Genomic DNA, 27,278 nt, shown 5'->3' on the forward strand with positions numbered 1-27,278 from the left:
TCCGACTCTTTGTGACCACATGAAATGCAGCATGCCAGGCCTCCCTGTCCACCACCAACTCCCGGAGTTTAGTCAAACTCATGTCCATCGAGTCGGTGATGCAATCCAGCCATCTTATCCTCTGTCATCTCCTTCTCCTCCTGCCCCCAATCCCTCCCAGCATCAGGGTCTTTTCCAATGAGTCACCTCTTCACATGAGGTGGCCCAAAGTATTGGAGTTTCAGCTTCAGCATCAGTCCTTCCAATGAACACCCAGGACTGATCTCCTTTAGGATGGACTGGTTGGATCTCCTTGCAGTCTGAGGGACTCTCAAGAGTCTTCTCCAACACCACAATTCAAAAGCATCAATTTTTCGGCACTCAGCTTTCTACACAGTCCAGCTCTCACATCCATACATGACCACTGGAAAAACTATAGTCTTGACTAGACAGACCTTTGTTGGCAAAGTAATGTCTCTGATTTTCAATATGCTGTCTAGGTTGGTCATAACTTTCCTTCCAAGGAGTAAGCATCTTTTAATTTCATGGCTGCAGTCACCATCTGCAGTGATTTTGGAGCCCCCCAAAATGAAGCCCGACACTGTTTCCACTCTTTCCTCATCTATTTGCCATGAAGTGATGGGACCAGATGCCATGATCTTAGTCTTCTGAATGTTGAGCTTTAAGCCAACTTTTTCACTCTCCTCTTTCACTTTCATCAAGAGGCTTTTTAGTTCCTCTTCACTTTCTGCCAAAAGGGTGGTGTCATCTGCATATCTGAGGTTATTGATATTTCTCCCGGAAATCTTGATTCCAGCTTGTGCTTCTTCCAGTCCAGCGTTTCTCATGATGTACTCTGCATATAAGTTAAATAAGCAGGAGGACAATATACAGCCTTGAAGTACTCCTTTTCCTATTTGGAACCAGTCTGTTGTTCCATGTCCAGTTCTAACTGTTGCTTCCTGACCTGCATACAGGTTTCTCAAGAGGCAGGTCAGGTGGTCTGGTAGTCCCATCTCTTTTAGGATTTTCCAGTTTATTGTGATCCACCATTTGATTCTTTACTATCTGTAAATTACCATTTGTACTGCAAATGGCTATTGTCAGGCCTGAGGTTCTCTCTGACTTTCGGCCGGAGGCAGTTCCTTACCATGGGGGCCTCTGCTTACAGGTGCTCACAAGACCCCATCTTGCTCGTCACTCAGAGCAATAGATCCAAGAAAGGAGAAGAAACATCGAGGGGGCAATGGCAAAAGTCAATGCACAGTCTTTCTGTGACCTAATCTCAGCAGTGACAGCCTACCACCACTGTCGTTTCTGCTGTTTATCAGAGATGGGGTCAGCACACAGTCAAGGGGAGGGGGCCACAGACAGCAGGATCACCAGGGGGCAGGGCTCTCTGGGGGCGCCTTAGAGGCTGCCCACCACAGTGCTTTCCTGAGACAAATGCATAACCCCAAAATGCTCAGACTTTATAAAGATTCAAGTACATTACCGTTCACTCGCAGGCACTAATAATTTTATTATGAATACTAGGGTTTATTATTACGCTCTGGACTTCCTACATGGCACAGTGCAGGAGATGCAAGTTTGATCCTTAGGTCATGAAGATCCCCTGGAGGAGGAAATGGCAACCCACTCCAGTATTCTTGGCTGAGAAATCCCAGGGACAGAGGAGCCTGGAGGGAATACGGAACACATGGTGGCAGAGTCGGACAAGACTGAGTAATGAGCACACACAGTAATATACTCCAGGGATACTATTCTAAATGTTTTACCACGTATTTACTCATTGTCAACTCTCTAATCCGTGTAACAACTCTATAATACTATTATTAATTCCATCACACAGATAGGAAAAGGGGGCCCAGAAAAATTAAGCACTTTGTCAAGATTTGAAACTAGGCCATCTGGCTTCAAGGAGAATACAATGTTCAAGATGATTTCTATTTGCCATGCAACAGAAATTGTAAGTTGAAGATAAGGAACACCATTGAAAATAAAGGTAAAAGCAGATCTTCCACAGTGATTCTCAGCTTCCTACTATTTCAGCTGATACATTTTAAAGCATAAAGAGTGCTTTTGCTTCACATTCAATAGCCCTAGTTTAGGCCAGTATCCTGGAATTATTGTTAATTCTTTCACCCTCAAAAGTGTTGCAATTTGGATAATAGGTTTATTATTATTTGTTTTAATATATAGGTTCCCAGGTGGTACTAGTGGTAAAGAAGCCACCTGCAAATGCAGGGGATATAAGAGACTTGAGTTCAATCCCTGGATCAGGAAGATCTCCTGGAAGAGGGCATGGCGGCACACTCTGCTATTCTGCCTGGAGAGTCCCATGGACAGAGGAGCCTGGTGGGCTATAGTGGGACATGACGGAAGCGAGCAACTCAGCAAATACATATATATATACACACACACATTCAAAGTGTCCCAACACATCCGAAGAATACCACACATTTCGTCACTGGAGAAAATTTAGTCTTTCCCACCATATCTACAAGTGATTCTGATGTGGCCCTAACGGTTGACAGTCACTTTCTTAGATAGTGAAAACTGTAAGAAAAGTAATGATAAAATAGTGTCACAGCGATTATGCCTTGATTCGGGGGTAGCACAAATCATTGAGCTAGCTCCCACGTAAATCTAGTGGCAGAAACTTGAACATATAGGGAAAAGTAATTATAAAAAAAGCTGTCTTTAGAGCTTATCTACCACTTTGTCCTTTATAAATACAATGTAAAATGTGGGTCTAGTTGATTAATTTTATCAGCAGAAATATCCCAACTAACAGATTACAGTCCAAGATTTTTAAGAAATTATTTTAGGTTGCCTATACTTATTAAATTGAGTTGTTAAGCAAGTGAATGCTTACATCATTAATAAAATGCATTTGTTTTTAGAGTTAGTAAGAGCTAAACAGACTAAAAATTGTTGAAAAAATAATTAAAAGTTTATATGTAGAAAATAACTAAGAACATGCAAATTTTCAGAGTTCCAGAAAAACATCTATTTCTGCTTTATTGACTATGCCAAAGCTTTTGTGTGGATCACAGTAAACTGTGGAAAATTCTGAAAGACATGGAATACCAGACCACCTGACCTGCCTCTTGAGAAACCTGTATGCAGGTCAGGAAGCAACAGTGAGAACTGGACATGCAACAACAGACTGGTTCCAAATAGGAAAAGGAGCATGTCAAGGCTATATATTGTCACCCTGCTTATTTAACCTATATGCAGAGTACATCATGAGAAACGCTGGGATGGAAGAAGCACAAGCTGGAATCAAGATTGCTGGGAGAAATATCAATAACCTCAGATATGCAGATGACACCACCCTTATGGCAGAAAGTGAAGAGGAACTAAAAAGCCTCTTGATGAAAGTGAAAGAGGAGAGTGAAAAAGTTGGCTTAAAGCTCAACATTCAGAAAACTAAGATCATGGCATCTGGTCCCATCACTTCATGGCAAATAGATGGGGAAAGAGTGGAAACAGTGTTAGACTTTATTTTGGGGGGCTCCAAAATCACTGCAGATGGTGGTTGCAGCCATGAAATTAAAAGATGCTTACTCCTTGGAAGGAAAGTTATGACCAACCTAGACAGCATATTGAAAATCAGAGACATTACTTTGCCAACAAAGGTCCATCTAGTCAAGACTATAGTTTTTCCAGTGGTCATGTATGGATGTTAGAGTTGGAATGTGAAGAAAGCTGAGTGCCGAAAAATTGATGCTTTTGAACTGTGGTGTTGGAGAAGACTCTTGAGAGTCCCTCGGACTGCAAGGAGATCCAACCAGTCCATCCTAAAGGAGATCAGTCCTGGGTGTTCATTGGAAGGACTGATGCTGAAGCTGAAACTCCAATACTTTGGCTACCTCATGTGAAGAGTTGACTCATTGGAAAAGACCCGGATGCTGGGAGGAATTGGGCGCAGGAGGAGAAGGGGATGACAGAGGATGAGATGACTGGATTGCATCACCGACTCGGTGGACATGAGTGAGTAAGCTCCGGGAGCTGGTGATGGACAGGGAGGCCTGGCGTGCTGCACTTCATGGGGTCTCAAAGAGTATAGGACTGAGTGACTGAACTGAACTGAACAGTAGCAGAAAAAGGCTGCACTTTGACCTTCAGCCAGAAGAGGGCATCAAATGACTACCATTTGATGGCATGTTACTATAAATATACATTTTTTTTTAATCTAGAAAGACTAGATAAATTAAAAAAAAAAAAGCATGAATGATAGCATCCAAAACCTATACTAGCATCCAAATCCTTACAGACAAGAATTTAAGATGGCAGGATATCATTCATTGTTAACACTTAAAGGACCCTAGGACCACCCCCCCCCCCCCCCAATTCTAATTTCTTCATTTTACAAATGATACAGCTGAAGTTCATGCCTGAGATCCCCAGGGCAAAACACTGTCATCTGAGAGTGAATTCTTCTCTAATAACTGCCCCCACCCCAGACCCACTCTTCTACAGCCTCCAGCTCAGCACCACATCAAAGCACCATCTCGAAAGCTGACATGGGGGCTGGCCGATTCATGTCAGAACTTCCAGCAGCACTGGCAACACCAAAAAAAGAAGTAGCAGCTCATTCTTAAATACTGAAGGTAATGCAATTTAAATATAGACATTTTCATTGTGACCATACCTAAGAAATATTTCTTAGTGGAACTTAATTCTCTTTAAAATGAAATCAAAGTGCTCCTTCATGAAAAGAACATAAAAGAAAAAAGAGCAAACCCTACACTCATTTTCCTGTGGCCCAAATAATGTTGGTCTTTGGTCACAAGATAATAGTAGTGTAGAACTAGAACATTGGCAGCCAGATTGTCTCTCTTATTTATAAACATTTTATAATGGGTTGGGAAGACCTGCTGGAGAAGAGATAGGCTACCCACTCCAGTATTCTTGGGCTTCCCTTGTGGCTCGACTGGTAAAGAATCCGCCTGCAATGTGGGAGACCTGGGTTCGATTCCTGGGTTGTGAAGATCCCCTGAAGAAAGGAAAGGTTACCCACTCCAGTATTCTGGCCTGGAGAATTCCACCGACTGTATAGTCCATGGAGTTGCAAAGAGTCAGACATGTCTGAGCGACTTTGACTTTCACTGTGCTGGATTATTTATGTGTTATCTCTCTTAGTTCATACTTGGTATGAATATCATTTTTTGTTTTCCTATTTTACTGACTGAGAAATTGAGGTCCAGAGAAGTTAGAAATTTTCCCCAAATTATATTGCCTTAAATAATAGACATGATTTTTAAGTGCAGGTTTATGTAACAATGACAAACCAACTTGCAGGAGTCACCATAAAATCCTCTAAATGTTTACCGTTTGAAGCTGTATAAAAATATGAATAAGGCGGAGAAATTGCACGCAATTTTGTCTTTTACTTCCCTAAATACCTTTCATTTTTACTGAAAAGGAAATACACTTCATACCATTGTTTTCAATAGTTTCACAGTTCAATAGATTTTGTGTTCACCTATTGGGGTTAAGTTCATGATTCCTCCAGCTATAATATAAGATGTTTCCACTTATAATCACAGAATTAAATGTGTATGAAGCCTCATAAAATGAACTTGTAGCACATTTCCATTTTCTGATTTACATTCTGAAGCTCTATGTTGCAGTGATATTATTTCCTGTGGAAGAACTACCTGCTTCTTTTTATAGTTAATTTTATATATGGAGGAGAATCCCATGGACAGAGAGGATCCTTGAGTGCTGCAGTCCGTGGGGTCACAAAGAGTTGGACACAACCGAGTGACTAGGAATAGCACAATGATAAAATACTAAGAGTATATCTTCTTATTTTCAAATGGACCTTTTGTATAGAGAACGTGTGAGTTTGTTAGAGGTAACTTCCTTTCTTCATACATGTATGAAATGCTTTACAGTATAAAATGCATTCATTCACTCACTCACTGATTCATTTTTACACACTTAACAAGTATTATCGAATAATATCTAAGTGCCCAGCACTTTTATAGGTGCAGGTGGGATAGCAGTAATCAAAATAAAGTCCCTGGGCTCAAGTAACTTACTTTTCTATATTATACACTGTCTTAGTCCATTTGGGCTGCTTTATTTATTTATTTTTTCTATTTATTTTTATTAGTTGGAGGCTAATTACTTTACAATATTGTAGTGGTTTTTGTTGACATGAAACAGCCATGGATTTACATGTGTTCCCCATCCTGAACCCCCCTCCCACCTCCCTCCCCATCCCATCCCTCTGGGTCATCCCAGTGCACCAGCCCTGGGCATTTGTCTCGTGCATCCAACCTGGACTGGCGATCTGTTTTAGAAACACCACAGACTGAGTGACTTATATAACAAACATTTATTTCTGTTAGTTCTGGAGGCCTGGGAAGTCCAGAAGCAAGGCACTTGCAGATTTGGTGTCTGGAGACACCCTAATTCACCTCCTGGTTCATAGACCAAATCTTCTAGTGGCATCCTTACATAACTGAGGAAAAAACGAGAGATCTCTCTGGGTGTCTCTTTTTATAAGGATGCTAACCCCATCCATGAGGGCTCCACCTTCATAACATAATTACCACCCAAAGCCTCCATCCCCTAAAATCATCATGTTGGGGATTGGGATTTCAACATAAGAATTTTGGAGGAATACAAATATTCAGTCCACAATAGATACCAATAGTTACTATGGTAGGCATGGGAAGAAGAAGTAAGCTAAATATAAACACAGATTTTTCCCTTCTTTAATTCTTTCCATTTACACATTATGATTGACCTCACAAAAACAAACCACTAGCCAAGATGCAAAAGGAGAGCTATTTTTCACCAATTCTGTTCACTTTCCCTTTGCAAACTCTCTTCTTTCTCATTTGTCACAGTCCCGATTCAACCCAGACCCTTCTGCCTTTGGTCTGAGGGGCAACCAGGGGCACCCATTATGTCACTCCATTCTAGATCTTTTTCCTTGGTAGTGCCAAATATTCCTGTGATTTGTGATTCCTTTCTGGCTAAATGTGTAATCGTCTATCTTATTTTCTTAAGATGATTTTAGATAGGTTTCTATCTTGACATGCTGTTTTGATAAGAATGTTATTAATAACTATTTACTAAAGAGCATAGAATTATCACTGTACTAAATAAATGTCTTTGAAAAATTTTCACATACACTAGATTGAGTATAGTGCTAAACTCTATTCATATCCTATTTATTATTTATAGCCTTCTCTATGTACAACAAATCTGTCCCAATATCTTTAAGGTGATCAACCTCCTAGAAACTAAAAATGGACTCAGCAGACAAGAGTAGATTGAGTAAGTAGGAGCTTGTCATTCACTGTCTGTGACAGTCGCTGAAGAAGGACCGCTCTTGATTGCTGGAGCAAGGATGCACTTCCATCATTTCAGCAGGCAGTGGTCAATGTAGTGTGAAAGACTATATGAAAACAAGGCTAGGAAACAGAATGGCTTTTCATATTGCAACACAATATGGAGATGTTGTTTTAGTATAAATATATATTAGAAATAATCTAAGATAATTAATGCAGGATTAATAATGCAAGATTTAATCTTGCCAGTGCTTTAATACCTTTTGTACAGTGTCTGACTCTTGTGACCCCATGGACTATAGCCCTCCAGGCTCCTCTGTTCATGGGATTCTTCAGGCAAGAATACTGGAGTGGGTTGCCATTCCTTTCTCTAGGGGATCTTCCCCACCCAGGGATCGAACCCATGTCTCTTACATCTCCTGCACTGGCAGGCAGGTTCTTTACCACTAGCGCCACCTGGGAAGCCCATATAGACCATAAGAATAAGTCAGATCATCATAAGACTCTATCTTCCCTGTTCCATCACAGAGTGTAACTGCCCCTCCACCCCCATTGCCTCCCCAACTTTGCCCTAATACACACATACACACACATATTTTGGGTCCTATCCAATAACAAAACTGTACAAAGATTATTAGTCAACAACCCAAAACATGAACCAAGTACAAGACCTCATGGGAAGAAGCGGTTAAAAGGATGAAAAGTTGTTGGAGAAATACTGTGATGAAAGTGACCACAGTCAATCAGTAGGTGACTGTATAAGGTGGTATAAGTATTAAAGCCCAATACATTTTGGATAAAAGTTAATGAAAGAGAAAACCATTTTCATATTTCATTTCATCTATCCTGCAGTTACACAAACACAAAAGTAAAAGTTTATCTGCTTATGTCCATTTTCCTGGCTGGTTTAATCATATAATTATGGACTTTAATTCTCTTCTTTCTTTGGTAGAGGTAAAAGTACTGCAATAAACTGTAACAGAAAAGCAGATGCTACTTCCTGAGATTGTTCAGCATGGTATATATAAGTCTAAATCTATATCTATTTCTATATCAAAATATTCATTATTTCTGATGGAAGGATTATTCCATCATATCATTTAAATTTTAATGAAATGTGCCAATGAGGAAAAATGGTTTTAGTGCAAATTATAAATCAGTTTAGAAATACTTTCAGGAACTAGCATAATTTTTTTTATTCATCAGTTTTATTTCAACTAAAAAAAAAAAAAAAAATACTTTCAAGTAAAGTACACAGAATGCTCAGTAATGATTTCACAACTAGAGTCAATTTGTGAGACTAGAATTTGAGATAAGTACTTTAACCAGAGAACCAGAATTAGGCATGCTGGAAGGTTACTTTGTTGGTATCCTTCCAAAATTTCTCACTAGAGATGTCACCTGTGCTGTTTTAAAAGCCCAAGCTGTTTGGCAAGTATTCTCAAACATTATTTTATAAAACAGATAAATTGCTTTCAGATCAAGTGAAAGGCATAGCCACTACTGGTGTGGCAGAAAGGGAGATGGGCCAGAGCAGATGTGACTAGGAGGCCCTTTGATGTGTACCTTGGGCAGATCACTTGAAACCACCACCTTCAAATCAGTTTGAAGCCCCTGTGTTTGCTGGGGCTTCTGAGGCGGCACTAGAGGTAAAGAGCCTGCCTCCTAAAGCAGGAGACCTAAGAGGCACGGTTTCATCCCTGGGTCTGGAAGATCCCCTGGAGAAGGGCATGGCAACCCACTCCAGGAGTCTTGCTTGGAGAATCCCATGGACAGAGGAGCCCAGTGGGCTACCATCCATGGGGTCGCAATGAGTCAGAAATGACTGAAATGACTTAGCAAGCACGTATGGATGTTTTGTTTGTTTGTTATTCCAGGTCCTAAAAGTTAAAGTGTTTTTGAGGAGAGGCAAAAGTTGGGGATGATAATTTTGAACCACAAAAATATGTTAGGCAAATGTTTTAAGTGTGAAAATTAAGAAGCAAAACATAGGCTTGTGTGGGGTGGATAAATTTTCCCTCTACTCCTTTGAGTTCTTAGCTGAGACCTCTGTAATAAAATATGGTTAATAAGAGAAAAACAAACAGAAATTTATAAACATGTGTACCTCATGTGTACATGAGAGACAGCAAGGGGAAAATCAGTGGTTGAAAGGGGTGGCTCAGGATTTAGGTTTAAATACTATACTAATAGGGAAGAATTGATGCTTTTGAACTGTGGTGCTGGAGAAGACTCTTCAAAGTCCCTCGGACTGAAAGGAGATCCAACCAGTCCATCCTAAAGGAAATCAGTTCTGAATATTCATTGGAAGGACTAATGTTGAAGCTGAAACTCCAATACATTGGCCACCTGATGTGAAGAGTGGACTCATTTGAATAGACCCTGATGCTGGGAGGGATTGGGGGCAGGAGGAGAAGGGGACGACAGGGTGAGATGAGTGGATGGCATCACCGACTCAATGGACATGAGTTTGGATAAACTCCAGGAGTTGGTGATGGGCAGGGAGGCCTGGCGTGCTGTAATTCATGGGGTCACAGAGAGTGGACACGACTGAGTGACTGAACTGAACTGAACTGAGCTGAACTCTGTGTGTGTGTTGTGTGTTAGTCAGTCATGTCTGGCTCTTTGTAGCCCCATACACTGTAGCCCACCAAGCTCCTCTGTCCAAGGGGATTCTCCAGGCAAGAATACTGGAGTGGGTTGCCATTTTCTCCTCTGAGGGATTTTCCCAATCCAGGGGTCAAACCTGGTTCTCCCTTATTGCAGGCAGATTTTTTTTTACAATCTGACCCACTAGGAAAGCCCCCTCTAGGCCTTTTAGAGTAAATAATTTTTAAGAAAGATGAGGAGTTGGTAGGAGTGATAGTTTGTGATGAAGTGTTTCACCAAGCTTTAGTCTCCTCTCCTGTGATGTCAGTCTCCTTTGGTTTGTGAAACTCCCAGGGAGAGGATTTATGACAACTGAGTTCTTCTGATAGCTTTGTATTTAGGCAAATAAAGACAGTACAGAGAAGGCTTCTCCCTACGTTTATTTTTTTAAGCATGTACAACTAAAAATAATCAATATACCAAGGTGCATATTTTGGGATGGCATGTCCACATCCCCTATAGTCATATCTTGTACTGGTATATCCTGCTACCCTTCAAGTTCTAGAGAGTTTCCCAGACATTTTTCTTAAAGTCATATATGAACTGCAAGTCAAGGATGTATGTATCAATTTTGGTGCATGATTTGTTACTGGTTTTACTATTTTTAATTAATTTATTGTTACTGATTTTAGAATACATCTTTGAAAGAGTGGAATGTAGTAAGAATACATATGTCATGACCCATGATACATGTTTTCATGACCCATTCTGGTAGAATGCTTAAAGATTTTGAATTAAGTAATAGGATTTATGAAAATCTTCACAATGCAGAGGACACATGGAACTTGACCAGAAAACCAGTGTAGTTCAAAGAAGTATTATAAGGAAGCATTTATTGCCAAGAAATGTAAGCCAAAATCAGGAACAAAATTAACTTCAGTGCCTTCTTAAATTTCTCACATAATGCAATTAACTCAGGTGGAAAAGAAGCTGAGAACACAGCAAGTTTTTCATTTGAAATAGATTGCCAGGAGTGGTGGCTCAGCACCAAGCTTGTGTTAAAAAAGTTTTCAAGAGACAGCAGTGGGAGTCAAGAACCTACATGCTCAAATTTGGGAAGGGAGGTAAGGTATCAAAAGAAGGATTGTGCTTAAATTCCAGGCAAAATTATCCCAACTCTTGTTATTAATAAGAGTGATTGCTGTTCAGTAGCTCAGTCATGTTCAACTCTTTGCTACACTATGGACTGCAGCATCCAGGCTTCCCTGTCCTTCACTGTCTCCCAGAATTTGCTCACTCTCATGTCTACTGAGTCAGTGATACCATCCAACCATCTCATCCTCTGTCGCCCCTTCTCCTCATGCCCTCAATCCCTCCCAGCATCAGGGGCTTTTCCAATGAGTCAGCTCTTCCCATCAGCTGGCCAACGTATTGGAGCTTCAGCTTCAGCATCAGTCCTTCCAACGAATATTCGGGATTGATTTCCTTTAGGATTGACTGGTTTGATCTCCTTGCAGTCCAAGGGACCCTCAAGAGTCTTCTCCAAACCACAGTTCAAAGCATCAATTGTTTGGCACTCAGCCTTCTTTATGGTCCAACTCTCACATCTGTACATGGCTACTGGAAAAACCATTGCTTTGACTGTATGAACCTTTGTTGGCAAAGTGATGTCTCTGCTTTTCAATATGCTATCTAGTGGTGTCATAACTTTCCTTCTAAGGAGCAAGCATCTTTTAATTTCATGGCTGCGTATACTCATGTAATCTCCAAGTGACACACTCCCATGTAACCACTCATTTGTGTTGTAAACAATAGGGAATGTTTAGAACAATCTCCAAAAGTTCATAGGGTTCTATAGCCTGGTGCAGCTGGGTTTTGCAGATCACTGGGTCCAACTCCACAGCGCTGTGACCTCAATTCCACCCTACCTCAAATTTCCTTCTCCTTGGGTGGTTGAAAGTATAGATTCAGATGAAGTGAGAACTTTGTCAATTTGTGTGGAACATGCCAAGTCACTTTAAAATTTTCAGTAATTTTATAAGCCTATATCACCAATTTCTGTTGATAAAATTTGCTATGATTCTGCCTTTGTGGCTTTAATGCAAAGATAAAAGTATAAGAATTGACTGTAGTCAGGATGGAGTTTCCAGAGAAAGTTTTGAGGTTGGCAGAATAAAGACTGAATACTTCTGTGTGACTATAACCTTGAAAGTGTTATTCAAGTAGATACATGCTCAGTATTAGTACCGGCTTCTTTCAAGTGTTTGCACACTACTATCACAAACAGGTTATGGGAAGAATTTAACCACACTCCTAAAATGCTCAAGAAATGTTAAAGATATACCATATCTAAATGTAGGAAAATAAACAGTTTGTTTGGAAATCAACAGCATGTAGCTTGCAACCAGTGCTTCCCACTTAAGAGCCCAAGGAACTGAGTTTGAACAGCCTTAACTTTATTGGCTCCCTCATTTCTGAGAAGTGCATATTTTCTCTTCATGAGAAGATGCGTTGTGCAAAAGAGGAGCATCGTCAAATAATACAAAACCCTTAATCCATGCAGGTATGTTCTAAGAGAAAAGAAATAGTAATTTGAGGATTTTTTAAAAACTGAATATCCACAGCATTTGGTTCTCTAAGTCTGTGTTTTTGTTAATTTTTGATGATATAAGAAATACAGAGAAATAAAGATTGGATTGTTATTGTATTTTAAAAAATAACTAATAAAAATCAATACAATGCAAAAGGAAAGGTTATTTGATGCATCCTAAGCAAATAAAAAAATAGTAGCTCATGTCTTACAGAGGTTTCCTGAGAAGCAAAGCCTTGAGTGAGGATTCTTGTTCAAATGATTTATTAAGAAATTGCTCTTGAGACAAGAAGAGTTAGGAATGCAAATTTGAGCAAAAAAAAAGTCAAGCAAGCAGACACATGTTCTCAGGTGGAGACTAGCTTTAGTCAAATCTGATAGCAAAGCTCTAGAACTGCTCTTGAGATCATAATCTCACAATCCTATATTGAGGGAGGAGGGCTAAGAAGAGCATATCCAAGTGGTAAAGGTGGCTCTTATTCAGCCAAGAGCAATTTTCCGGAAAGGGGGCAACTTGTTTATTGTTATCAGCCAGCCCTCACATCCGCTGGGGGTGGGTGCATGGGATGGTAGTGAAGCTGGTCAGAATAGTAGTTTTATTGGCTATAGACACTTTGTTGAAAGCTTCTCATATTATGTTCACACCATCCAAGCACAGGTTCTCCAGGACTATAATTCATCATAATCCTGTGAAAGTTTTTCAGAGGAGAGTTAGTAGGTTGAACTATAGTTCCTAATGCTTTAGTTGGTCCTGAGATTATAACTGATATTGAGCATCTCCTTCCTGCATGAGACATCCTAAATTTCTTTCCCCTTTGGTTAGTGCTATGTAATTTATTTGAAGACTTTTATTACTCATCATGAGGCACCTGTTACCATATCTTTTCATCAGGCTGTAGTTGTGAAATTTGCTTAGTTATACTTTCCAAGGGCATAACATACCAAGAGACAGCCTAATAAGTCACTTCTATGCCACGTAAATTCCTGCTTCTCACTACAATTTAGCAGCAGCCCTACCTGCTAATGATAACGAGGTCTAACACCATGCCAGTATGGTAACTAGTCTGATTACTTTCCTTCTGGTATGAGAAGTCTTAAGTGACCAGAGAGCTGTAAAATTCATAGGTTCGGGAAGGCTCTTACCACGACCGCTGGTAAAAACAGCCCTACTCTAGCATTGGAGCCTCTAGATACACAAAGTCTAATGGCCTAGGAAGCGGAGCACAAATTCCTTCTTTCACAGTTTGCTGGTTATCTCTGCTTCATGTCCCGTGAACTGCTGCTTTAAGGTGGGCTTCCCAGGTGATACTAGTAGTAGAGAACCTGCCTGCCAATGCAGGAGACACAAGAGAAGCAGATTCAATCCCTGGGTTGGGAAGATCCCCTGGAGGAGGGCATGGCAACCCACTCCAGCATCTTGCTTGGAGAATCCCATGGACAGAGGAGCCTGGCCAGCTACAGTCCATAGGGTCATCAAGAGTCGGACTTGACAGAAGCCACTTATCATGTACACTGCTTTCAAGAGGCATCTTGCAGCATGTTAGAATCAGCCTGGAGCTGTGTTAAAACCTCCATATTGACAAACTCTCCCCTATCCATCTCCCTGCTTGACCCAACAGCCTCAATATCCACTCCTAGGAATTCTTTTCTGGTTCATGCCTATACATGGACCCTGACCAATACCCTCGAGCCATTTAATCATTGTGATCTGTAGCTGAGCAGAGCTCTCTAAGCTAGGGGCTTTCTATCTGCCTGTGGTTACTTCTTTCAAGGAGGAAGCACCTTCATCACTCACAACCCTTGGCTAATGAGTGCAGCGTCCAGGAAAATGGAACCTGGGTAAGGCACCAAAAGCATCCACTGTACCTGACACCCACTAGAGAAGCTTATGGTGAGATGCATGGAGTGAAGACCACCCCAATCTCCTTTCCGCTGCTCTATTTGAGCAGCAACATTTTTAGTGCACTCTGAGTGTTGTGCTAAATCACTACCGGAAACAGAAGTTTTGAACTGTTAGTGCATTCTGGATTTCATGTTTATGCTTGCCATACAAACATTAAGGCTGTATTGATAGAAACTGCACCATACCTCCTTGTATATTAAGTGTCATTTTGCAGGAATACTTTTCCTGATTTAAAAAAAGGGGGGCGGGTGTCTCAAAATCTCTTTCATCCATTCTATCTAATGCTAGGAAATTCCTACTTAACTATATTCCCTTCCTGACATGCAGAGTAGAAGCTGTCTTACCCAACTGTTGAGATATAATAGTTGATTGGTTGTTTGAAAATGTTATTTGAAGTAACAAAAAAGTAAGGATGTATAAACCTCTTAAACATTTTATTTTAGTTTAAAGCATATAAATGTACATTTAATGGTCAGTTTGGGGAGAAGGCATTTCCTTTGAGTGCGACATCTATCTGTGTCGATCTCTCACAACAAAAAAACACATCTAGTTTTATTTTCTCATAAGTGGAGTGAAAAGAGCTCTAATTCAGCAATCCCTATATTTTATAAATTTTCCAGATTTTAAGACTTGCCTTGTTTACTCTAATTTTGGCAAGCAGCCTTTTTTTAGTACCTCACAACTATATAAAATTTCAAAAATATTAACAGAAAAGATGCTGTATACTCACTCATTTGTTTATACAATATTTAAATTACATAATTATGCTGACAATTACAGTGATGTAACAGGTCTTGATGAAAAGTGCCATCAATTCTTGGTAAAAATGTGATTCAAAAACAATAGAACACAACATAGCAGAGGTCAGCCTCCTAGCCAAATGCTTTTAGCGAGTCAGTATATTTTACATTGTTAATATGTGGAGTAAGTTATTTGGAGATTGATTTATAGTACTGTTTGCCCTTTAGAAAACGAGGGGCATGTTCTGACTGACTTTTATATCTTCAAGTCCCATGACATTAAGAGGATTCAGTTCAGTCAGTTCAGTTCAGTTGCTCAGTCGTGACCAACTCATTGCGACCCCATGAATCGCAGTACGCCAGGCCTCCCTGTCCATCACCAACTCCAGGAGTTTATCCAAACTCATGTCCATCGAGTCGGTGATGCCATCCAGCCATCTCATTCTCTGTTGGCCCCTCCTCCTCCTCCTGCCCCCAATCCTTCCCAGCATTAGGGTCTTTTCCAATGAGTCAACTCTTCACATGAGGTAGCCAAAGTATTGGAGTTTCAGCTTCAGCATCAGTCCTTCCAATGAACACCCAGGATTGATCTCCTTTAGGATGGACTGGTTGGATCTTCTTGCAGTCCAAGGGACTCTCAAGAGTCGGAGTTCTCCAACACCACAGTTCAAAAGCATCAATTCTTCGGCACTCAGCTTTCTTCACAGTCCAGCTCTCACATCCATACATGACCACTGGAAAAACCTTAGCTTTGGCTAGATGGAACTTTGCTGGCAAAGTAATGTCTCTGATTTTCAATATGCTGTCTAGGTTGGTCATAACTTTACTTCCAAGGAGTAAGCATCTTTTAATTTCATGGCTGTAGTCACCATCTGCAGTGATTTTGGAGCCCCCCCCCAAATAAAGTCTGACACTGTTTCCACTGTTTCCCCATCTATTTGCCATGAAGTGATGGGACCAGATGCCATGATCTTAGTTTTCTGAATGTTGAGCTTTAAGCCAACTTTTTCACTCTCCTCTTTCACTTTCATAAGGAGGCTTTTTAGTTCCTCTTCACTTTCTGCCATAAGGGTGGTGTCATCTGCATGTCTGAGGTTATTGATAACTCTCCCAGCAATCTGGATTCCAGCTTGTGCTTCTTCCAGCCCAGCGTTTCTCATGGTGTACTCTGCATATGAGTTAAGAGAGTAGCTCCTCCTAAATGATGAGTCTATCATGGTCTTGTTAATTTCATTCTGATTTCTAGTTGTAATTTTCAAACTAATTACTTATTTATTTATTTATCTAGTGCTGAAACATTTTCCATTCAAAACCTTATAAGTAATCATCATAGTTAAAAGGAAAATTCTGATTAAAAGATGTGTCTTCTTGTGTTGTCTATTTTGATTCTCATTTCCCCCAAAAAAATGACCATTAAAGTTGGGCTTTAAGGAATCTGGTTTGAATACCACTAGCTAAAGGATCGTCTTATTTCATAATTCTCCAGGTTATACTGCTGCCTATTGAATGTTATCTTTTTACAGACTCAAATCTCTTATATCAAAAGTAAGGTTTTTGTTTGCTTTTTATGTAATAAACTGTGAAAGATATGAGTTTGAGTGGGTGACAGATTGTTAGAAATCGTCTTTGAGTGACTTCTCCCTGTTTTTACTTCCACTCTGAATGTAAAGATAACCAGAGAAGAACAACCTTTTTCTCCCCCTGTGTGAACTGTATATTGCTGTCCACAGCAATTTTCTTTCTAAATTAAGTGTTCTTTTAACTCTGGCCTTGAAAGCTCAATCTAAATGTCATAAAAAATAGTTGCTTTAAGAGTTAGAATCTGTGCACTCTAGGTTCTTCAGTGTCCTTTAGGAGTAAGACTAAGAATGTTTTACAGCTTTTACAGTCAGCTGGCCACAATTCTGACTGTAGCAAATTGGATTATTGTACCACATGATGAAGAAAGCAAGGAAGGAATATCTGTGAATTATTGTTAAAGTATTTGTCAGAGGAACCCGCATTTGAGAAGGGTTCTGGATTTAGAATAAAGGAAATTTCAAGTGATATAGGACTTTAGAAATCATTGATTCCAAAGAGGTAGTAAGTGATATGCCCACACAGCTGGTAAATGGCACAAACCATGAATTGCCTTAGGTCTTATTTTAATGTCATTTCCTCAATGCAGATGGCCCTTAATCTTTTCCTTTTTGTTGTTTCTTTTTAAATTATTGTTGTTCTTGAACTCCTTTGTGAACATGAGGAAAATAATGAACCCAGTCCTGAAAATATACATATTCAAATACATACCAGAGATGCTATACATTGTCTGACTGAGAATTTCAATTTACTCGTCCATGAGTCTAGTTTAAGGATGACAGAAGATTTTGTTTTTTGTTTGAATGTTGTTCAAATTTCTATGTATTTCTAATAATTATTTGTTTTATTTTCAGTGTATAAATTTATAAAAAGGTGTTATGCTGAATATATTTGGGGGGACTTCTTTCTAAGTAAATATCATGTTGCCATTTATTTAGTTTTTATAATTAATCACAGGTGTAATATACTGATTTTTCAATTTACATACAGTAAAATTCACATTTCCCCCCAGAATTCTGTGAGATGTGACAAATCAGTGAGTTGTATTATGTAACTATCACCACAATTAGGATATAAAACAGATCCCTCACTTCTTTCCACTACTTAATTTTTATCAAATCCACCCTACAGCCCTAACCTCTGGCAACCACCCTTCTGTCCTTCATCTATTTTGCCTGTTTCATAATTTTATTTTAGTGGAATCCCATAGTAAGCAATTTTTTATTCTATGTTCACTTAGCATAATACATTTGAGATCTATCTGAGTTATTCTTTTGTTTCTTTCTTTCATTCTTTTTGCTAGTAATGTGTGATTTTATTTATTTTCAGTGAGGTGACATTGGCTTATAACGTTATATAAGGGTCATGTATACAACAATATATTTTGATTCTGTGTATACTACACTGTGCTCACCACCGAAAGTTTTGTTTCCATCTGACACTATACAGCTGACTACCTTTACCCATTTTTTTGCCCTCCCCTCAAGCCTCTTTCCATCTGGTAGCCACTACTCTGTTCTCTGTATCTATGTGTTTATATTTGTTTGGTTTGTTCACTTACCTTGTTTGTTTCATGTATGAGTGCAACCATACATTGGCTTTCTCTATCTGACTTATTTAACTTAGAATAATACCTTCGAGGTCCATCTATGTTGTCTAGGGCTAGTAGCTAGGAGTGGGATTGCTGACTTTAATGGTATGTACATGCTTAACTTTTTAAGAAGTTATGAACCTATTCCCAGAGTAGTTCTATCATCTTGCATTCCCATCCACAATGTATGAGTGATCCAGGCTTCAGTTTTTTCTTAATATAATATTATAATCATCATAATGATTAATCCTGTTGCATACTTACTCTACAGCAGCCATTCTGCTTGTAGACAATACATACTAGATAGAGAATTGAGTCTTTTAGTGAATAATGAATGAATCAATCGTGCTGTTTCAACCACTTTCTGCCTTTGATTTTTAACTGTCATTAAAAGTCTGCCATGCTGTTTAGCTCTAACGGGCACCACTCACACCCTCCTCTATAAAGTTTTGCCATACACTAACTGTTTTTAGGTGTTTAGTGGATATGCACATTGAGCAGAATCATCATGTGGGTGTGTTTGCCATTTTCATTACTCATCTCTCATAGTACACTATCAAAGCAAATAAAATTATCAAAAACAATTCCTAATGCTAATTTTAGAGTCTTTAAAAATGTATAAGTATGAATTTTCATAGTAGCACTAATTATCTCCCAAAATGTACTTACTAAAAAAATAAATGATACATGATATTCACATGTTTCTTTGAGGAATGTAGTGTCAAGGAGAATATTTGCTAAGGGAAAAGGCTGGAATAATATAATTAAATATTTCTCTTTACTTCTTTACTATTTAGAGACTTCATATTAAAGAGAAAGTCAATAGATCATTTTCCAAACTTATTTCATCATGGGGCTCTTAAGGAATTTCATGGAAAACTTTGAACCTGTAACATAAGGAAATTTGAGAGAACCATTAGAGGAAAACTCATACTGGCATTTATTCCACGTGATCAGTTATTATCTGATTCTATTTCATGATGATCATTTGAGAATGGTATTACAAACTGATGTATAAAGTATCTGCAGGAATTAAGTGGATTCGTTAGAACATTGTTATAAGCAAAGTTTGTAGATAGCATCAATGTATAACAGAACATAAGCAAATGTCAAAAACAATATACAGAATTGTTAGTCACATAGGAGCACTGGTTTTAGTTGACAATTCTATGGACACTTTATATTTTCTATAATGTTTCTATAGGCTGACAGGAGATAGCTGTTACTTAGAAAAGCAAGGATTTCTGCCCCCTGGAGTGTCTGAGGTGTTAAACCTATTATGTTCAATTCAGGTGATAGATTTTAAAAGTACTAGAGTGCAGCTGTGGGAGGCATTCACTCCACTCTTAAGGCCAAAAGCTTCTGCTGTGGAGAGTGAAATGAAAGAAACATTTGAGATGTCTCCATGGATAACCTAGTGCTTTTAACTGTGTATTTCTTAGATGCTCTGGGAATGAAAAAGGGAATAATGGTTTTACAGGGTTTTCTTTATTTGCTCCAAATAGAGATTCAATACCATTTGTGCCTGATTAAATTTATCACTTTGTATCATACATTAGACTTCAGGCTGCTTGTCACTTAGTAATTTCAGCATTCCAGAACCCTGACTTCATATGTCTATTATGTGTCTTTCTATTTGAATCACAATTTCTGAAATTAGAAGAGACAGAAAAATGGGGTTATTTAAAAAAATGACCTCTCTCAAATTTAATTAAAATTGTCACACATTTAACACAAATCGCCTTCCCCTTTCTCTCTCTCACAAACACACACACAAGTTCATCTAATCAAAAGTGTTCTTAGGCAGTTATTTCCTATGGCATATAGTACGTGAAACTGAGCAAAGTTGAATTAATTTGTAGTACAACTCCATCCACTGAAAGTACATGATAAAAATGTGTATCTGAAAATAGTATGGAGGTTAAATTCATAAATTTTCTTTTTGAAGTTGAGGGAACATCCAGACACAACTTCAGTTCTAGCTAATAGCTTTACAGGTCAAAATCAGCGTACATACCTCTCCCACTGTTCCTACTGTAATATCAAACCCAAGGACTTGCTTCTAATTCTTTCACCTTCTTCCTTTGAGTATTTAACACTCCAGCTCCTACAAAAATCAATATCAGTAATGAGAAGAAGATATTAAAAAATAAGGAGAAGGAATATTAGGAGAAACAGCAATTATAGAGTGCTAAAAATTAGTCTTTCACAGTAGCTAATAGTCTTATTTTTTATCTTTATGAATAACATTCATTATTTAATAATATTCAAAACTTAATTAAAATTTTACAGCAAATATTAACCATTATATATTAGTAGTGTTAGCTGCTCAGTTGTGTCCAACTCATTGCGACCCCACAGACTGTAGCCTGCCCGGCTCCTCTGTCCGTGGGATTCTCCAGGCAAGAATACTGGAGTGGGTTACCATTTCCTTCTCCAGGGGATCTTCCCAACCCAGGAATTGAACCCAGGTCTCCTGCATTGCAGGCAGATTCTTTATCATCTGAGCTACGGGGAAGTCCTATATATTAACACATACTAAAAGTGTTACATAATTAGAATTATAATTAACACACTTGGAAATGGAGGCAGCAAATTTATCTTTAGTCCCTTGTATTTTTCTTATGCTAAAATATAAAGCATGAAGAATACATTTCTCTCTAGCACCAATCCTTTGAAAAGAAAATTAAAATAGGTAAACTGCTGGCAAAATCATTTAAGGAATAAGAGAGAGAAGGCACAAATGACCAAATTAGGAATGAATAAAGTATTCTGATTGTAACTGAATAGACATTTGAAAAATTAAAGGATATGATTTTTGAAACACTTTATGCCACTAAATTTGAAAATTGAGATAAGATGGCAGTTTTCAAAAAAATAATTTGTAGAAGTTGGCCAAAGAAGAAACATAAAACTGAGTAAACCTGAGTTTTTTAAAAATAGAAGTCAGCAAAGTGCCCTGCTAAAAATTTTAATATCCAAGCACCATCTTGCAGATAATCATTGCTATGTAATCCTTTTCTGCTTAATGAGATACACGCAGAAGTTTGGTGAGTTGTGTGTTCTATTGGTTTAGACAAATGTCTCTGATATGCATCCACCCTTATATTATCACAAGGAATAGATTCACTGAATCCTTTATTTTCTGAACTATTCATCTGTCCTTAATTTCCAGCAACCACTGATCTTTTCACTGTATCCAAAGTTTTGCCTTTTTCAGAATGTTATATAGTTGGAATAATAGAATATGTAGCCTTCTCAGATTGGTTTCTTTCACTCAGTAATATGCATCATGGTTCCTCCATCCCATGGTCAGAGGAGCCTGGCTGGCTGCAGTCCATGGGGTTGCAAAGAGTCAGACATGACTTAGAGACCAAACAGGGACAACAAAATATATTTTTATGGCTTAACAACTCATTTCTTTTTACTATTGAATAATATTCCATTATCTGGATGTACCACAGTTTATTTATCCATTCACTAACTGAAGAATGTTTTGATTGATTCTAAGTCTTATCAATTATAAATAAATTTGCTGAAAAGAATGTGAGTGTTTTTGTGTGCAGATAGTTTTCAACTTTTTTCAGATAAATATCAAGGAATGTGATTGCTAGATCATAGGAATATGTTTAGTTTTCTAAGAAACAGCCAAACTGTCTTCCAAAGTGACTGTAGCATTCTGCGTTTCTACCAGAAATGAATGACAGCCTTGTTTCACATACTTGTCAGCATTTAAGGGTATCAGTTTTCCAGATTTTAGTCATTCTAATAGGTATGTAGGGATATCTCATTGCTGTTTTGATTTGAATTACCCTGATGACATGATGTGGAGCATCTTTTCGTATGCTTATTTGCTATCTGTATATTTTCTTTAGTGATGTGTCTATTAAAATCTTTGGCTCATTTTAAATAAGGTTTTTTGCTTTTTCATTGAGTTTTAAGAGTTCTTTGTATATTTTATACAATAGCCCTTTATCAAATGTATTGTTTGAAAATACTTTCTCTCAGTCTGCGGCTTGTCTTCATGCTTTGGTAACACTCTCTCTCAGAGAGTAGAAGTCAAACTTCTCCATTCTCTCTTTTATGCATCATGTCTTTGATGTTTCTAGGAAGTCCTTGCCATACCTAAGTCATGTAAATTTCTTCTATGATATCCTCTAGTTTGATAATTTTGTGTTTCACATTTAGGCCTGAGATTGATTTTGAGTTAATTTTTGTTAAGGATGTAAGGTCTCTGTCTAGGTTCCTTTTCTGTTTTTTTGTTTGTTTGTTTTTTGCATTCATTTCAATATCATTTTTTTTGTCCATTCATTTCAATACAGCTTGTTGAAGAAATTATTTTTGCTCCAAGGTATTGTCTTTGCACCTTTGTCGAAGATCAGTTGACTATATTTATAAGGGTCTATTTGGGGAATCTCTATTCTATTCTATCAATCTATTTCTTTACTATTTGGCCAGTACTATATGTTTTGATTATTATAGCTTTATAATAAATCTTGAAGTTGGGTGGTATCAGTCCTCCAACTGTGTTACTCTCCTTCTATATTAAGTTGGATTTAGGGTCTTTGGGCTCACCATATAAACTTTAGAATCAGTTTGTTGGTACCTATGTTCTTCCTAGGCGTTTCTACTGGTAAAGAACCCACCTGCTAATGCAGGAGACATAAGAGATGTGGATTCAATCCCTGGGTCTGGAAGATCCCACGGAGAAGGAAATGGCGACCCACTCTAGTATTCTTGCCTGGAAAATCCCATAGACAGAGGAGCCTGGAAGGCTACAGTCCTTGGGGTCACAAAGGGTCACAAACAATGCAGCAACTGAGTACACGTCCAGTGTGGAGTAGCTTTGGTGAGCTGATCTATAAAATAACTTTCTGGGGTTTTGATTGGGATTCATTGAATTTATAGGTCAATTTGGGAAGAACTGATATTTTGAATGAATCTTCTTCTCATTCAAAATCTAATCTTCTAATCTTCTATTGAATCTTCTGTCCATAAACATGGAGTATCTCTCCATTTACATAGTTCTTATTTGATTTTGTTCATCTGAATTTTGTAGTTTTACTCATATAGATATTGTACATATTATGTTAGATTTATACCTAAGTATTTCATTTTGGGGTGCAACTATAATTGGTTTTGTGTTTTAATTTGAAATTCTACCTTTCCATTGCTAGTATATACCAAGGTGATTGTTTTAACCTTGTATCTTGCAGCCTTGCTAAAATCAGTTATTAATACCAGGAGGTTTTGGTTTTTGTGTTTTTGATTCCTTAGGATTTTCTACATAGGTAGTCATGTCATTGAGGAACAAAAACAGTTTTATTTCTTCCCAATCTGTGTGCCTTTTTTTCCCCTTTCTTGTTTTATTACATTAGCTAGAACTTCTAGCATGATGGTGGAAAGTAGTTATGAGAGGAAACATTATTGCCTGGTATCTGATCTTTATGGGAAAGCTTCAGGTTTCTCACCATTAAATATTATGTTATCTGGAGATGCTTGGTAGCTATTCTTTGTTGAGGAATTTCTTCTCTATTTATAGTTACCTAGAGGAATTTTTTTTTTTAATCATGAATGAGTATTGAATTTTGTTATTCAAAATCCATCTTTTACTACATCTATTGATATGATTGATCATGTGATTTTTCTCCTTTAGCCTGTTGGTTTAATAGATTACATTAAGTGATTTTTAAATATTTAATTAGGCTTATGTACCTGGGGAAAATATCACTAAAATCATAGTGCATAATTATTTTTAGATGTTGTTGAATTCAGTTTGCTAATATTTTTGCTGAGGATATTTGTTTCCATAGTCATAGGAAATATTGTTCTGTAATTTTCTTTTTTTACAGTATTCCCATCTGGTTTTAGTTATCAGGGTGATGCTAGTGTCATAGAATGAGTTAGGAAGACTTTCATTTTTTTCTATCCTCTGAAAGAGATTGTAGAGAACTGGAATAATTTCCTCCTTAAATATTTGGTAGAACTCACCAGTGGACACATTTGTGACTGGTATTATCTCTTATGAAAGTTTATTAATTATGGATCCAATTTTTAATGGATTTAGACCTATTGAGATTGACTATTTCTTCGTGCATGACAATTGACAAATTATGCCTTTCCAAAAATTGGTCTGTTTGATCTAGGTTATCAAATGCGTGGGCACTGAGTTGTTCATAAAATTATTTTATTATTCTTTCAAAGTGTAGAAGATCTATAGTGCAGGCCCTCTTTCATTTATAACACTAGTAATTTGTGTCCTCTGCCTTTAAAAAAAATTTATTTAGGCTACCTAGAGGATTATCAATTTTGTTGATCTTTTTAGAGAGCCGTATTTCTATTTTATTGATATTCTCAATTGATTTCCTGCTTTTAATTCCATTTATTTCAGTTCTAGTTATTATTACTTTTCTTCTGTTTACTTTGCATGTAATATGCTCTTCTTTTTTATATACTTCTAAAGTGGACACTTAGATAACTGATTTTAGATTTTTTTCTGATATGTGCATTCAGTGGTCCAAATTTCCATCTAAGCACTACATTCACTGCATCATATAAATTTTATTAAGTTGGGTTTTAATATTCATTTAGTTCAAAATATTTTTAAATTTCTCTCAAAATTTCTTGTTTGACCCATGTGTTATATAAAAGTATATTGTTACTTCTCCACATATTTTGAGATTTTTCCAGTTATTTTACTGTTATCAATTTCTGGTTTAATTCCACGTGGTCTGAGAGCAGACACTGTATGATTTATATTCTTTTAAATTTGGCATTTTATGTCTTATGACCCAGAATGTAGTCTATTGTGGTGACTGTTCCAGGTGAGCTTGGGAAGAATATGCATTCTAGTGTTTTTGAATTAAGTGGTGTGTATATATCCAGTTAATTAATGCTGTTCAGTTTGCCTTCCTGATTTTCTGCTGGCTGAATATGTTCATATTAAAATTTCCAACTATGATAGTGGATTTATCTATTTCTCTTTGCAATCATATTAGTTTTTGCCACAGACATTTTGACTGTTATTAGGTGCAAGACATAAAATGTCGTGTTGGAGAATTAACTCCTTTATAATTATGTAATACCCTTCTCTCCCCACCCCCAATAACTGCCCTTGCTTTGAAATTTGCTCTATCTGAAATTACTCCTTTTTTAAAATTGATGTTAAATTAGTTTATTTTTCTCCTTCAATTTACATTTAATCTATATGTATCTTTATATTTAAGTTGGGTTTCCTATAGACAACATATAGTTGGGTATTATTTATTGAAACACTGATAATTTCTGTATTTTACTGCTATATTTACACCACTTTTATACCATTGACATTTGAAATGATTGCTGATATAGTGGCTTAGGATCTGCCATATTTGGTTTGTTTTCTATTTCTTTCTCTTGTTTTTGTTCCTATTTTTGTCTTCCACTGTTTTTCTGCCTTTGTTGTTTTAACTGAGAATTTTGTATGATTCTATTTTTCTTCTTTTTTTAGAACATTTGTTATACTTTATATTTTATATTTTTAGTGGTTTCTCTAGAGTTCACAATATACATTTATAGCTGATCCACATCTACTTTCAAATAATCCTACACTACTATATAGGTAATGTGAGTATATTTTAATAAAATGATCCCAATTCTGCCCTTTTATCTTTTATATCATTTCTGTCATCCATTTCAAGGAACAAGAAAGATCTCAAATAAACAATCTAAACTTACACTTAAAGAAACCAGGAAAAGAACTAATGAAGCCCAAAGTTAGTACAGGGAAGTAAATAATAAAGATCAGAGCAGAAATAAATAAAATAGAGATTAAAAAGATAATAAATAAGGTCATTAAAACTAAGAGTTGTTTTTGAAAAGATAAATTCAATTGACAAACTATTAAGTAAACTTACAAACAAAAAAAGAGAAAGGCCTTGATAAATAAAATCAGAAATGAAAGATGAGAAATAACAACAGATACCATTGTTGCCATTTCCTTCTCCAAGGGATCTTCGCAACCCAGGGATCAAACCCAAGTCTCCTGCATTGCAGGCAGACTCTTTACTGTCTGAGTCACCAGGGAAATTTTTTAACAGATACCACAGAAATACAAAAAATTATAAGAGAATATAATAAACAGCTATTTGTCAACAAATTAGAAGACCTAGAAGAAGTGGACAAATTGTTAGAATCATACAATCCTCTAAGGTTGAATCATGAAGAAAGAAAATCTGAATAGACTGATCCCTACAGTGATCAATACAATACAGAGAATGAAATGTAATAAAAAAAGCTAATAAAATATATAATCAAAATCAATGTAATAAAAAATGTAATAAAAAAGCTCCTTAAAAGTATAGGACTAGATGACTTCACAAGTGAAATCTACTAAACATTCAAAAAAGATTTAATTCATATCCCTCTCAAACTATTCCAAAAAATTGCACAGGAAGAATGTTTTCTAATTCATTTTATGAGGCCAACATCACCCTGATACTAGAAGCAAATAAAGGCAACTTTAAAAAAGAAAGAAAGAAACTACAGGCTAATATTTCTAACAAACATAGGCATAAAAATCCTCAACAAAATATCAGCAAATGGAGTTCAACCGTACAACAAAAGGATCATACACCATGATCAATGGGATTTATGGACAATTAATTTATGACAAACAGTAAAGAACATAGGCTGGAGAAACAACAATCTCTTCAAAAAATGGTACACCCATGGCTGATTCATGTGAATGTATGGCAAAAACCACCACAATATTGTAAAGTAATTAGCCTCCAATAAAAAAATAAATGGTAGTGGGAAAACGGATGGCCACATGCAAAAAAATGAAATTAGGCCCCTGTCTCACACCATACACAAAAAGTTAACTCAAAATGGATTAAAACTTGAATGTAAGACTGAAACCATAAAACTCCTAGAAGGAAACATAGGCAGTATTCTCTTTGACTTGGTTTAGCAATATCTTTCTAGATCTGAGTCCTTAGGCAAGGGAAAG

This window comes from Odocoileus virginianus, chromosome 21, assembly GCF_023699985.2.
Source record: "Odocoileus virginianus isolate 20LAN1187 ecotype Illinois chromosome 21, Ovbor_1.2, whole genome shotgun sequence".
NCBI classification, from domain to species: domain Eukaryota; kingdom Metazoa; phylum Chordata; class Mammalia; order Artiodactyla; family Cervidae; genus Odocoileus; species Odocoileus virginianus.